General features: G+C 34.2%; 1 pseudogene; it reads right to left on the bottom strand.

Moving 5' to 3' along the window:
* LOC122140231 overlaps positions 1-15,540 on the bottom strand; it is a 28,938-nt pseudogene extending 13,398 nt beyond the window's left edge.
* Between the last annotated feature and the right edge of the window lie 6 nt (positions 15,541-15,546).

Raw genomic sequence — 15,546 nt, forward strand, 5'->3', positions numbered from 1 at the left:
TTTATTTTGTCACATGCACTAGTGATAATCACAGTACAAGGTCAGTGGTTTGCATTTTGCACGGCATTTAACTTTTCATGACAACTTACAGACACCACACATACAATTATACTATATATATAGAAGATTATAGCATTTGATTTGCAGTTGACTACGTTGTAGTTAGTCCCAACTAAAAATAAAAATAAAATACTTAATTAATGATCCTAAAAAAAACAAAAAGAAAAAAGTTATTTTTAAATTGTAATATTTCACAATATAACAATTTGTTACGTTTTATTTTGATCAAAAAAAAATGCAGCCTTGGTGAGCAGAAGAGAGACGAAAGAGATCTTTCAAAAAATATTTGCATTGATGCTCTGACATTATGAAAATAGGGTTTGCATTTTACCCACATTTTACCTCACCAGTAAACTTAATTTTAAACTAATCTATGATGCTGTAATGGGGGGAATTATTGTAAAATGGTAAATAGTTTATTTGAAAACAGTAGTAGTTGATTTATGGTCTATAAAATTATCTTGTGATCTCTAAAATAAAATATAAATAAAAAAAATAAAAAAAATAATAAAATCTAAGCATAAAATATAAATAAAATAAATAAAATAGTAACTGATCCAAAAGTTCTGCTGCATTTTGATTTAGGGAAAAAAATAATATATATATATATTTTTTTAAATTTAGCAGTGAAATTGTGGGTGTGTGCATATGACCCGAGCAATGTTTGTCATGCCATTCCTTACTAGAGCTAGAGAAGAGCAGGAGTGGGGGTTCTGTCACTCTGTAGCCCATGAGAAGCTCTGAACAGTGCAGGGTAAAAGAGGTAAGGAGCAACGGGGGATGCCCTCGTGGCAGTGGAACAGGCTCACCCCTTGTCCAGCAGGAACAGAGGGACGACGAGAGAGGTTTGGAAAACGAGGAAAATAAAGAGAGGGAAAGGAAAATTAGGACCTCTGGTAGCCCTCAGAGTTTGGGCCATCAGACAGCTCTCTGAGACAGTAGAATGGATAGCGATGAAGGAGGAGACACAAAACTACAGACCCGCACTGATGAAGCAGCCAATGATTTTAATCAGACCAATTTCTGATTAAACGTAAAATAATCAGCAATTTTGTTTAGTGTTTTTAACGTACTTTTTTTCAGCAAGGATTTGAATTGAAATTGATCAAAAGTACAGATATAATATTGCAAAACAAATAAAATAAAATAAATATTCATAAAGAGACGTTTCCACAAAAGTATGAATTAAAATTAACAGTTTTTAACAATGATAGGAAATATTTTAGAATGATTTCTAAAGGATCCTGAGACACTGAAAATACAGCTTTGATCACAGAAATACATTTAACTAAAAATGAAATATATTCATATAGAAAATAGTTATTTGAAATTTTAATATTTAATTGTTTTTACTGTATTTTTGATCAAATAAATCCAGCCTTGGTGAGAAGAGAAAAACACTTATAATCATACAGATCCCAAAATTTTATTAGAAGTTATTTGCTAAAAATTATGAACATTTTCACTGAAAATTTTTTTCACTGTACATATAATGTAATTCCTGTTACACATCTAACCACAAGATCCAATCCACTAATGACCTGAACGTTTAGTCACAGCATTAAAAATGTTTTTTTTTTTTAGGGGAAAATAAAAGGACAAGATGACCAGCATCTGTAAGAGGCTATAGATTTGTTCATATTGTATTGACCAAAATGAGTGCATCTCTAACAAAACACACACACACACACACATAAACTTACAGACGGAGGCTGTTTGTTAATTTTGTAAAACTTGTGCCGCGGCCAGCCACATTCTGCATACGTATTTTAGACGTCTCCATTGTCCTCCTGAAACAAAGCCAGAACATTTTTACTGAATCAAATCAGGCCAGGACTGTGTGTTTCGGGCCTAAATGAGAGTGGCGTTCTTTAGAGGCCAGCTACAAATCTATTCACTTCTAAGAATGGACATACAACTTAAGTCTTTTGGCTATTTTAGGAAGAAAAGCATCTGAAGCATCTAACTTACGGTCTGGAACTGGATTGTTATCTTCTTTGTTGGCGAGCTCCTAGAGCCAGAGCAAAGAAAAGACTTAATATTATGAGTCATTTCATTATTAATGTCATTCCAACTGCAGAAACAATTAAGAGCTCGAGTCAGACACGTGACGAACAAAACACAACCTAAAAACACGATACACTGGACGATAAACAGCCTTTGTCTTTTAGGACAATATCTATATTGATTATTCTTGCTCTGAGGAAGGGTGAATTTTTGCCCAATAGGAGGAAACTAAATTTTAATGCATGTTTTGCACACTTTTCAGTTTCACTAATATATAACACAAAGAATAATCATATTAATTTCAAATGCTGCAACATTGTGATTAGTATTTTATTAAAACACTGTAATCTGCCATGCAGAGCCTCCCTAAAACGTTGCTGACTGATGCATATGTCTTTAGGAAGTGTAATAGCCGAATGAATATCAGCGCAAAAAAAAAAAAAACAACAACTTAGGATTGCTAAACATCATAAATGTGTCAATTTACTTTATATAGCTCACCAGCCTTAATGAATGAACGCAAAAAACACACAAAAAGGTGAATGCACACATCCTAAAAATGAGAGGCGCTTTCCCATTTTTGTGCTTGACAAAAATCCCGTCCAGACAAGAGCCGATGATCACGTCTGTGCTCTGAGCATCCTGTTTTAGACACAAGGAAGAAAATTCTTAAAATATAGTATCGTGAAATATTATTATTTAAAAAGGCTCTCAGTGTCTTAAAATAATTAATAATTAAGTAATGAATCCTATGCAGTGAATGGGTGCCACCCAGAATGAAAGTCCAACAACTTTTAAACCACTGTTTCTTCTGCCAAAAACTAGTCAATAATTCATAACACTTCCTCCATAGAAAAAAGTCCATCCCCTGTTGTCTCTCACTTCAAAAGAGCTGTTTTGGATGCTAAATGGTGCAAATTTCTCTTCTGATTCAGGCCAGATGACTTTTTCAATAGAAAAGGCACTATTATGGTAAGAGGACTGGATTTGTTGCTACAAACACACAGCTTTTGTCTTCTCCAGATGTTAACTGATGGACTGGAGTTGCTGTGGATTATTGCGATGTTTTTAATCAGCTGTTTGGACTCTCATTCTGACGGCACCCATTCACTAGCAGAGCATCCATTGGTGAAAAAGTGATGGAATGTTACATTTTATTCAAATCTGACGAAGATGACTTATGCAAATGCATCACAGGAATCTATTATAAGGTAAACTGAATACTTTACTAAAGTAAATCATAATAAATCCCTGCATTGCACACTTTCACACGGTCGGAGCAGTCGCATGCACTCTGCATGGTGAGCTTCCGCCCATGAAAAGGAACTTGAATTACATAAGAACAGCTTTTCTTTGCTGCTTTACCTTCGCTTGGACACTCTCCTCACCGTAGCCCTCCATCTTCTCCACCTCCTGCATGTAGAGTAACTCCGCCTCCGGTGCGGACAGACCTCTGGGAAACAGAAAACACACACACACAGCTCCGACGTGAGACACTACGGCACAAAGGTCACATTCAACGATGCACTTGTCATCTGATGTCATTATCAGACTCATCTGTGCTGATTCTTCCTCATGCTTATCGTGCATTTCTCAAACAAAAATATTTCTTCCAAGACACTAAAAAGTGGTTTTATCTGCATGACGTGCCATGAAGAATGAAGAACTCTATTACGTAAAGTATAGATATTTGTTTAATTCATTATAAGAAAAAGCTTAACTAGAACATGGAAATAACTTTTAATGTACCTTCTGTTCACGCTTCAAAAAACTGATGTTCTTCCTCTGTATTTTTGTCTTATTTTCCAGTACAAATGTCTAAAGATTCTTAAAAAAAAAGACGCTGAGAGAAAAAAGATAAGATATGAAGTCTTGCTTTCTGAGAAATTGATCAAAATGAAATGAGTTTATGATTAAAACAGAACAAATATCTGCCAATGTGAAGAAAAATAAACGTAATTCAAAGGAAAAACATGTTTTCATACAACACTGACAGACATTTGCTCTTGTTTTATGCGTAATCTCATTTAATCTTGTTCAGTTTTTCAGAAAACAAGACATTGATTTAAGGCTGTTTGAATATTAGTATTAGAAAATAAAGACAAAGATACTGAGTAAATATTCATTTTTGCAGTGCATGCAACATTTAATGCCATGACTAAAAATGTAATACTTTTTACTCTGATTTAAGATCTTTTATCTGTGAAATAAGACTTTAAAAGAGCCGCAGAAATGCCGATTAATACATTTTTTAATCAACTATTCAAAATCTAACTGCATTTTTGTTACTAAGGTTTAAAATAGAGCTGAATTTAGCCCTTCTTTCATAATGCATTAGGCTTATATATATAAAAAAATATATATTTTTATACATATAAAGGCCAAATAAAACATTGCGATTTAGATCATTTTGATTTTATATCAGAAACAAAATGTGGCAAATATTTCAAAATATAAATCCTAGCCTCAACTTGTGCCGAGCACATGTAAACCTCATCTGAAAGACTTTCTAAAACAGAACTTTTGCAGGAAAGCCAAGAGCGTTTATTGTTGCCTTGAAAAGTCTGGTCATAGTTCACGTCAGGGTTTTGACAGCTGCCTTTGAAATCCTCTAACAGGAACCATCTGAACACATCTGATAATCACGAAGCCTCCTCACTGAACCCCACATAAACAATGGCTGATCTTTCAGGCTTTTCCAAATGGGAAAACAAGCACATTTCAGCAATGACTACAGCCTCTCACCGGTAGTTCTGATAGAGGACGGTGACTTTCTGGGTGGCCTCTTCCACAACCCTCTCGTCCTGTATTCCATGGCTGAGAAAAGCAGAGAAAGAGAGTTGAAATAACAGACTTTAATGCAGCCCCTTAAACCTAAAATAGACAATAAAATGTTCAATAATTACTTACCATTGGAAAAAGCACATTTTTTGAAGGAATTCCTGGGAGTCATATCGATTGAAGTCTCCAAGGTCAGCTAAAAAAAACAACAGACAAACTATGTTTAGCGTGAGGTTAAAAAAGCCTCGAAATAAAACAGTGACATTGATTCCTCAAAGGATGACTCATGGGGTGATATTTTTATTTTTATTTTTACTAGATGCACTATATATATACACATTATCCGAAGATGCATATTAAGATCTCTAATCCATATTTATAGTGAAATTATTATTTTTTTTAATTATGTAACAAATTTCATAATTATTTTTATTGAATTTTACAAATTAGCTTATTATTTTTATTTTACTAATTTATTTATTTTTTTACAAATTGTTATTTATTTTTTTTATTTTGTCTTGCATATACTTTTATGCATTTATTTTCATTTTATTTTACAAAATATTTTATTAATGCATTTTTTATTTAAAAAATTATTTTAGTCGTTTTTATTTTCATTTATTCTAACATTGATTTTATGAGTTTGACGTTGGATTTAAGATGTAAAATGTGAGATGACACTCCTGCAAAATCATCTACAGCATTTATAGAATCGCACATCTAAATTTAGAAGAGCTGCGAGACATTTTGTTATGGAAGGAATCGATTTAGCCTTTGTAACTGTAGTAGCTCAAAATTAAAAGCATGTCTAATCAGCCCGTTTAGAAATGGTTCACAGCTATGCCGACAATCCGAAACATTACCATCGCGTAAAGCCTCCTTACACAGCAATGCTGGTGCACAAAAATAACTCCCGCTGAGCGTCCAGCCTCATCGAAACACCACAAACCACGAGAAGACAAAGGCCTTTTGACAGTGCAAATACGGGAAGTATTTTTTTGATCTGGTTGCGACAGTGAGTGACATCAGTTCCTCTGCTATGCTAACCAGCATCCCAGTAACTGCATGGTGCAGCCAGATATATCTTTGCCAGCAGCGTATGAGATTCTCCAGCCTGGCAGCACAGCTTGATAAAATGATGCTCTGATTTTCTAGACTTGCAGCCCGTAGAAATACAAAACCGTACCTTCATGATGGAGTATCTGAACCCGTGAACCAGACACCGGCTGAACGTTATCTTAAGAATGTTAAAGCAAATGTTCTCTTGCAACATCAACTTATAACTGCGTCTCTCAAACACCTTCCACATGATGTTAGAGATCTGAGAGCGGAGGGAAAAAAAAAAAAAACTGTTCATTGAATGATGACTTCAATATGCTATTGCAACAAATTTCATGATTTGATTAAATGATCGATGCACAAGCTTCTAATTCGATTCTGATTGATTCAATAATGATTAAGTCAGTATCGATTCATAATAATTTCGTCAGTTGGTAGATTGCAATAATATTAAAGTTATTTGTGTACACATTTTTAAATGAATACTTAAACTGTGGCTGACATAAAACATTTATTCAAACATAAAATATTGAATGTGTAAAAATAAATTAACAACTGATTTATACACAATACTTAATTTACATTATATATAATATTATTTAAATTGTTTACATTGCACAGGCAGTTTTTATAGACACTTAAACAGTGACAGTTTTCATGGCGGATTTATTCAAACAAACATACATAGATATTAAAGAACAGGTTAAAAAGTAAAAGAAATATAATATAGCACATATTTAGCAAAATGCTCCTCTCTACAGTTATTTTTCTAATTGACTTACGAGTTTTAACTTTATCGTTTAAGCTTTTTTATTGATGTTTTTCCATAGATGAAAAACTGATTGCAATTAAGCATAAACTAAAAGATCGATTTTTTTTTTTTTTTTTTAAATCAATATCCGTTTACTGAATTAAGAAAGAATCAAGAAATTAATATTTTCAACCCAGCCCATTTAAGTGATCCTTTTTTTTTTTTATTTTTTCTTTTTAAAGGGTTCATAGGTGCAAAATTCACTTTTACAAGTTGTTTGAACTGAAATGTGTGTTGGCAGTGTGTGTACACAACCACCCTACAATGATAAAAACCCACCCAGTGTTTTTTTTTTTTTTAAATCTCGATAAATCCAAACCGCTTTCTCATATCAAGCCGTTCACAGATTCTTGGCAGAATGACGTAGTTCTGCACAAGCCCCTCCCACGACAGTTGATTGACAGTGGCGTCGGGTCTTTGGTTTTATCACAGCTCCGCCCTGAGTGAGCTGTCCGGCATTGTTAGCAAGTTTCACGATGAATGAGGCTAAAGTTACAGTCTCTCAGAGAGCAGCTCGAAAGAGAGGGGCGGGGTCAGAAGAGCTCATTTGCATTTAAAGCGACATGCAAGGAAACGGGTTGCTGTTTTTGACAGAGTAAAAACGGTGTTGTTTTACACTACCATTGAGAAATTTTAACCAAACTATGTTACAGATTTTCATTAAGACCCTGACGAATCATATCAACTTGTGGACAATGGGCATCCGATAACCCCTTTAACTGCATATTTTCACTTAATTTTTTGGTGAACTATCCCTTTAATGTCCAATGGAATGGAACCAACTGAAGAGAGTATGCCCAACATAATATCCAAAAAAATACCTTGCACAGCCAAGCTGGCCAAATGAATGGCTTGCTCAATGGAGCACGGGATCCTCCCCTCCAGAACATCTTTCTTCAGCTGAAGATAATACTGATATCTGTGCGGAAAACAGGAAGTGAGTAAAGGTGTTCTAGTAGCACTGCAGTGATCATTTGAAACATATTCTCGTCCTTAACCTGGTTATCTCTTGTTGTAACTGTGTAACAGACGACACGTAGAACACCACCCCAAAGTAAACGGTCGGCTCCAGCCCATACTTGTCGAGCTGTTTCTTCAGCGGCTTCTCCAGATCAATCCATCTCTGCTGGTTCTGTTTGTTGTAGTACCAGAGGCTGAAATACGTTATCTGGGGAATGAACAGAATTTCACTGATTATTCTTTCACTCGTGAGAAACACAACAGGCCCGGAGACCGGACATTCTTTAACTTCAAATCAGTTTTTCTGGAGGTGAAGACTGGACAGATTCTCAACCTTTTGACTAAGATGACTCTTTGGCAAAAGATTTGCAGCTAAAAATTATAAGAAATGGAGATATTGTGACATCCTAAAATAATTTCTTTATATAATAAGACCTGCTGTTTTTATGAGCTCGGACTAATTGAGATACTACATGCATGGAATATTTGGACATTCCATGTCTTGATGTCACACAGCAGGATGCTTATTGATCTCCAAAATAGCTAAACGGTGATTAAAACAAGTATAAAAATAATAATAATAATCATCACCCACAGCATCACTTTATACATTCATATAATAAAATATTGATGTTAAAAAAAAGAAGAGAGAACTTGATGTGTGTGAAGTTTACAGAATAAAATTGTTTTTCTAAATCATTTAAACTTTTTTTTTCTCAAATTAAATAAAAAAATTATTATACAGTTTGTGTGATTTGTATTATGCGCTAAACTGCATGCATAGAATATTTGTACTTTAAAAAAAATAAAATAAAAAATGACACAAAAAATAGCCAAACACATGAAAACCTTTTTATGATTTCACAAAAGTACCTGCTGACCACTATTACTACCTGCTGATTAAATCACTCTACTAGTTAACTTTACTAGCACACACTACAAACAGTGTGACACACTTATCTAAACATTTTTTTATTAATTCATATAATTATTATAAATGCTGTTTTTTTCTGACTCAAATCAAACTACATACATAAAATATTTGTACCTTCTCTTATGCACTCATATATATTTAACCTACATTCTTGATGCTAAAATGGAAATACCATGCCAACTTTATAGGTTACAAATGTTTTTCCAATTAATACTGCAACTACTAAGTCAAAAATTTCAACATGCTATACTTAATATGAAACTATTTAAATTAAAATTTTTCGAATTCCTTTATACAACTACTAGAGAATCTGTTTTTTTATGTCACATTAAGTCACACACTACATGCATTAAATATTTGTGCATTAAAAAAACATACCAAAAATGCAAGACTAAATGATGATTAAAAAATGGGTCAAGCCTTAAAACTAGTGATGAACAGTTACAGCACCTAAACAATATACCCTGTATTAGGGGTCGACCGATTATCGGCGTGGCCGATTATCGGCGCCGATATTAAGCATTTTTATTGTTATCGGCATCGGCCATTTTCAAAACCGATTTGCCGATAAAACCATTTTATTTTTTAAACGCGCGATCTGACACTGATCCAGCCACCTCAGTCAGAGCGCACCGCTCTGTGGCCTAGACTAAGCCCCGCCCATCGTCCGTCTGATTTGTTGGGAGTCACGAGCCTGGCCAATAATACGGCTGGCGCTGCTGGAAAATGTTCCGCTCTCACACCGAAAGCACAGGAGCTGCTTCAGTGATCATCATCACACATCAATAAGTTATCTCTCGAATGTAAAAGAATGCAGTAAACGTTCCTGAAGTTGCAATAAATCACTACACTGAAGTTGCAAAACACCTAAATATAATCGATTTATGATGACAAGCCCCGTTCAGTTATTATACCGTGAATTCCCGGTCAATGTCCGTCATTGCAGTGATATGCTTTAATGGATCATCACATCAGTGCTGAGATAGTGAAACTAAAAACCTACTTCTCTCACCATTCGGCCAACTTAACATTATATGTGAATAGATTATCAACACGAATGAATTCACTCACGTCTGCTGCGTTTTTTTTTTTTTTTTTTGTGTTGTTCACATAGCTTCACTGAACAGCGTCCGTTCCGTTAGGGCTCTTAGTCAAATAAATTGCGTATATTTGGAGAAATGTTGCTTTATTCTAACATGATTGCAAAATAATTTATCATACAGATTCAGAATTACCATTATGCAATTTTTGAAGAGCTGAAAGGGCATCAAGCGCGAGCTCTGACGCCCTGAAAACGCGACGCGAGCTCCCTATTCCTGATTTAGTTATCTCCGCGGCCGCGCTCTCTCATTTGACTAATAACCAGGATGGGGGGGATTTCCCCCCTTCTGGTTTATGCATCCCTGCCTCTGCTGAATAACTTTTATCCCCGGTGGGGATAAAAACATCATGCAAACCCGCTCTGACGTCCGGATCTGATTGAAGCGCATCGAAACAGTGAATCATTTTGCGACGCAATGGGTTTAACTGATTCGGAGTTTCAAAAAGCTCCGTTGTGTTCTTTGCTCACTTTCCCTATGTAATTTGTTGTTTGAATAACCGTGGACATTAAATCATTGCAATTAATAGGCCTAACGTAGGCTTACAATGTTTTTATTAAACTGAGATCACACTAAATACAATTTCCGTCGTATTAAAAACATTTCATAAAATTTTTCAAAAGCATCCCCCCCTTTGTTTATTTCACAAATCGCACCCTGCTAATAACCCTATGCTAATAACTTAAATTGTCCATAATCTCACATTGCACGTTTCTGGATGACGCTGTCCTGTATACTTCCTAGTTTGTATCGCCGTGATTAACAGTCAAACAAACATTTTTACACATCAAAAAAAAAAAAAACACTATTACAATATGGGTTGTGTGTGATTTTAATGCAATTCTGGGTTGCAAATAAAATGTTAAATATAACACACACACACACACATATATATATAGAGAGAGAGATAGAGAGAGAGAGAGAGAGAGATTACATTTATTTTCCATTATTTGTTCATTTGTTGCTGTTTAAATTTGCTTTAAGTTTTACTTAGTTTACAGAATGCTGCTGATGGATGCTCCCAACGCTTTTTATGTTTGTTGTTATTATTAATATGAATGTTGTTATTATGAACAGTTTCTCAGAATTAAGATGTGTTAAAATAATTTAAAGAGAGTCTTTGTCAGAGGCCTTTTTATTCTTAATTTTGACATTAATTTTCATTTTTACACAAGACACATATCGGTTCAAAATATCGGTTATCGGTCTCCTTGATCTGTAATAATCGGTATCGGCATCGGCCCTGAAAAATGCATATCGGTCGATCCCTACCCTGTATATTATACATTCATATAAATTTAACCAATAATCTTAATGCTAAACTAGATATAATACTTGTCAACGTCATCTAAAACTTCTTTAAATCAACATTTATACAATGACTATACAATCAGACTATATGCATGAAATATTTGTACTCATATCAAAGCACCGGACTTTAACGGAATCTGCAAAAATAGATAAATGGTCATTAAATGGGCGAAAAACTGAAACGAAATGGTGATTACTTACAGCATCTTTAACTTAAGCGTTAATATCAATTTAACCTAAAACCCGGATGCTGAACTGGATATGATATTTGCCAGCTATATATATATAAAAACTTTTTTTTAATTACCAATAATGTAATTTGCTTGAACAACAACATCATCATCAGGATTTTGTAAGCATGCACAATTAATTCAGCTGATTAAATCACTGTAATAGTCAACTTTAGGCTACTAAACACACTTTACTAAAAGCCACAGTTGGCTGGTCAAGAAAATAAGACTCACACAACACGTCCGAAAAGACACGGCGATCTCTAACTAGATATGGATGACATACTAACACCATAATCTGATTCAGAGGTCTCGAGAGCAGCTGACTGCATGCAAATGAAGCACAGAGTCCAGGCCGAATTCTTGGCACACATGCATTTTGGGCGTTTGACAGCATTTTGGTAGCGGTCCTAGAATAGCCGAGACTCCAGACGGCACCGGCGAGCTAAAATAAACACACGCCCAAGCTGCGTTAAGGTGATTTCGACCGGATTAAACCAAAAACGACGGCGATCCTACCTCCCGTAACTCGAGTCTCTGCGCGACTGCCTCCAGACATTCCTGTCCCGTGCTCTCCACCGAAAGCGTGAACTCCACATATTCGCCGTTGAGCAGCTGTATGCGGGTCACCAGGCAGCTTTTGCTGGACACCGTGTATCTTCTGGTCCTCTTGAGCTTTAATCCGAACGGAAGGGGCATGTTGCACCGGTGCCGCGGCCCTCTTCGAGCAGAATGACTGGATTCAGCTTTTCTCTGCGGTTAATCCATGGAGGGGTGCTGGATTAAACAGGGCTCCGCAAGACAAACACATGAGTCCCTGGATAAAGACAAACCACAGAAAAAGAGATTAGCAACGATGACATTCACAGATACAAACGGCCTAAACGCTCAAAAGACACAACAGCATCTATCAACTACTCCTTATAAAAAAACAACAATTGGTTCACAGATAACAAGCAAAAAAAAACTATTTCAATTAACCATGTAATCATCCATAATTTGGACCACAAAATAAAGATGCTTATCAAATTTTACAAAGGAGGAAAAAACGCTTTCCCTATTTTTTTTTTAAGGTTGACGTCGAAGTCTAAACTCAAATATTTCTGTCACTTAGTATGACTAATACTAGCATCTGAAGTGTTTGTTCCATACAACATACAAAGAATATTCGATACACTTTAACTTAATTGTGTGATTTAAAGCACAGAAGGGGGTTTTCAAACAGAAAAAAAATAAATAAAAATGTAAAAAAGAATAAATAAAAATATATAAATATATTAAAATAAATAAAACAGTGCATAAATATATTTAAATAAATTTTAAAATTGTATTAAAATAATAAGAATTAAGATTAAAATAAAATACTCATAAAAACAGAAAAATAATATACTGAGTGAACAAACACTTACTGTAAATTAAATATATTAAAATAAATAAAATAGTGCATAAATATATTTAAATACATTTTAAAATTGTATTAAAATAATAAGAATTAAGATTAAAATAAATAAATACTCATAAAAACAGAAAAATAATATACTGAGTGAACAAACACTTACTGTAAATTAAATATATTAAAATAAATAAAACAGTGCATAAATATATTTAAATAAATTTTAAAATTGTATTAAAATAATAAGAATTAAGATTAAAATAAATAAATATTCATAAAAACAGAAAAATAATATACTGAGTGAACAAACACTTAGTGTAAATTAAATTATATATATATATATATATATATATATATATATATATATATATATATATATATATATATATATATAAAAATAATACTTTACTTTGGCACAGTATTTTATATAAAATGGATGGCTTATTTAATATTAATTTATCACATTTTTGCGTGATAAACAATTTAGTTCATCACTCAATATGCAATTCCAAAACTATTTCCTGAAGCAAAACCAGTTGAGAGCTACTATAGATGTAATGCATTCACTAAAATCTATTTTAGAAGCATGACATGAAACAAATTCACACAGACAACACATGCACAAACTGTCAGAGAGTAGAAAACTCAAAATACAGATCAATAACAATTCATACCGTTATGAATCAATCACAATAGTATATATGAGACCAAACAAATGTCAAATTATTAACAGTATGTTAAACATATCGATCATTCTGCAAATATACAGTCATATTTTTTTATAATTATGATATTTAAAAAGAAATACATATTTATTTCGAATATAATAATTATTCATTATGACTATTATTGGCATTGAACAAACAAGACTAACGTAAACAACAAAAACAAAACAATAACAGAAGAGCCGTGATTTAGGCTTAAGGCCCTCAAATCTGTAAAAATAAGTGCTTTATTATATAAAAGTAAATCGAAGCACTTAATTCCGCTGTCGTTGTTAGAAGTCCATGAGTTTTTCTGCTTTTACGAAATATAAACAAACGCCAAAAATGTCTGACTAACTTTTGGAGCAACAAGTGACCACAAAACCGCACGGATCCAGATGGGACTCATACACTTCATAAAATAAGACGTCAAAGTCTTCAAAAACACATTTAAACGCCCAAATAGCTGAGCTTTATTAAGATGACTGAGTTTTAGCTTTATTTCGAGTTTAATAGCGCGCGCGCTGGCTAGCGCTGCTAACACTTTTGAGTAAAACTCTGGAAAAGAACGATTTCAGAAGCTCCCCGCCGCTTACCTGATTGATTATCTGATTTATTATATCCTTGATTTATAGCATGAATAGTTTCTGGAGTGGGAATTACGGTTTGTGATGATAATCCGATATTTGGTGGAGTTTGTTTTTTCGGGATTGACGCATGTTTGAGGTTCCTCGGGTCACACTCCTGCTGCTGCGTCACATCCGCTCGGAATACCAGAGGAAAGGTGACCGGGAACATATTCATCCACGGCACTATTTTCTCTCACACCCATGAAGCCTTGACGCTTTTTTTCGGTTTCATAACAGTCACAAGAGCTGATTTTGATGGAGGACGTGTAGAAATTAATGTTTGATTTTATTTATTTTTTTTGGACTAGAATAACAAAGTTATATCGGATCGAAAAAAATGAGATAAGATTAATAAATTGAACAATTGTGCTGCGCCTCGATACAAGTCGCGCATTACGTCAGACGCGTGGAATGCGTGGAATGGGAGCAGCTGCTGTAAAGCCACGTGAATAACAGCACATTATTTACCACAGTAAAACTGTGCTTTCTGTAAAGCTGTTTATCAAGACTTTATCAGCTCTTGAAGATTTGCGTGTGTGTAATAAAACAGTTTTGTCATATTTGTGCCTGGTTACCTTTTTAGCGAGTATATAAGTTTAATGCACGGTTAACTTCTGCTGATATGATCCATTCTCAACTAATTAAGGTGTACAATAAACATAAACCAAATGTGATTGCAATAGCATTTAATTATCTACATCCAGTATTAAAAATAGTAAACACAAAATGAGTAGTCAAGTCATTTGAAAATATAAAAATAGGTATCATAGCACAGTTAAATTAAGAAGTGTTTCATTTCTCAGTAATTAAAAGCCAAACACTCAGTGGAGAATTAAATCAACAGCTGCTAAAAGAGAACTGTAAATTAAATTGAATATTTCAGTGTAAAGTACGTGGTTACCTTTATAGACAGCTTTCTTCTGATCACTAAACCAATCTAAAAAAAATAAAATTGAGACAGACACATGGTTTTGATGAACTGTGAGTCTTTCAAACTTTAAATCAGTTTCCACTATATCAAGTGCATCACTGAATATGAATACTGCATTTGTACATGTTGAGTAAAAGTAAACCAATTAAAAGTAGTGCAACTAAGTCTCAAGCTAGGCAAACTGTTTTGTATTTCAAAAATAATACAAAACAAAAAATTCAGGAAAGTATTGAATACTGCACATAACACGCTGAAATACTGTATAGCTATCACTTCATGAAACACACATGGCTGTTCTGTATAAAAGTAAAATAACATCAAAAAAGTAAACAAAACAGAATTCTGAAGTTTTGCAAGAACTGCAAACAAATACAGTGTCACAAAGCGAAAATCATTGTGCTTCTGCAAACATCTCACTGAGTTAAAACTCATCATCACTGATGTCTCCTCTCGTCTGCTCCTGGTCAAACACTTGCTGCTGAGTTTCTGACACACTTAAAGACTCCGCCATGATTTTCCCAAGTTCATCAACCTGCTCTGACACCTCATCATGGTCTCCAGTGTTGTTTCTGGGATTGAGATATCCGTTATCATTCAGGGAGGTCTCGCTGCCTTCATTACAGTGCTCCAGACCGG

The sequence above is a fragment of the Cyprinus carpio genome, chromosome B17, assembly GCF_018340385.1.
Source record: "Cyprinus carpio isolate SPL01 chromosome B17, ASM1834038v1, whole genome shotgun sequence".
In the NCBI taxonomy this organism is placed as follows: Eukaryota; Metazoa; Chordata; class Actinopteri; order Cypriniformes; family Cyprinidae; genus Cyprinus; species Cyprinus carpio.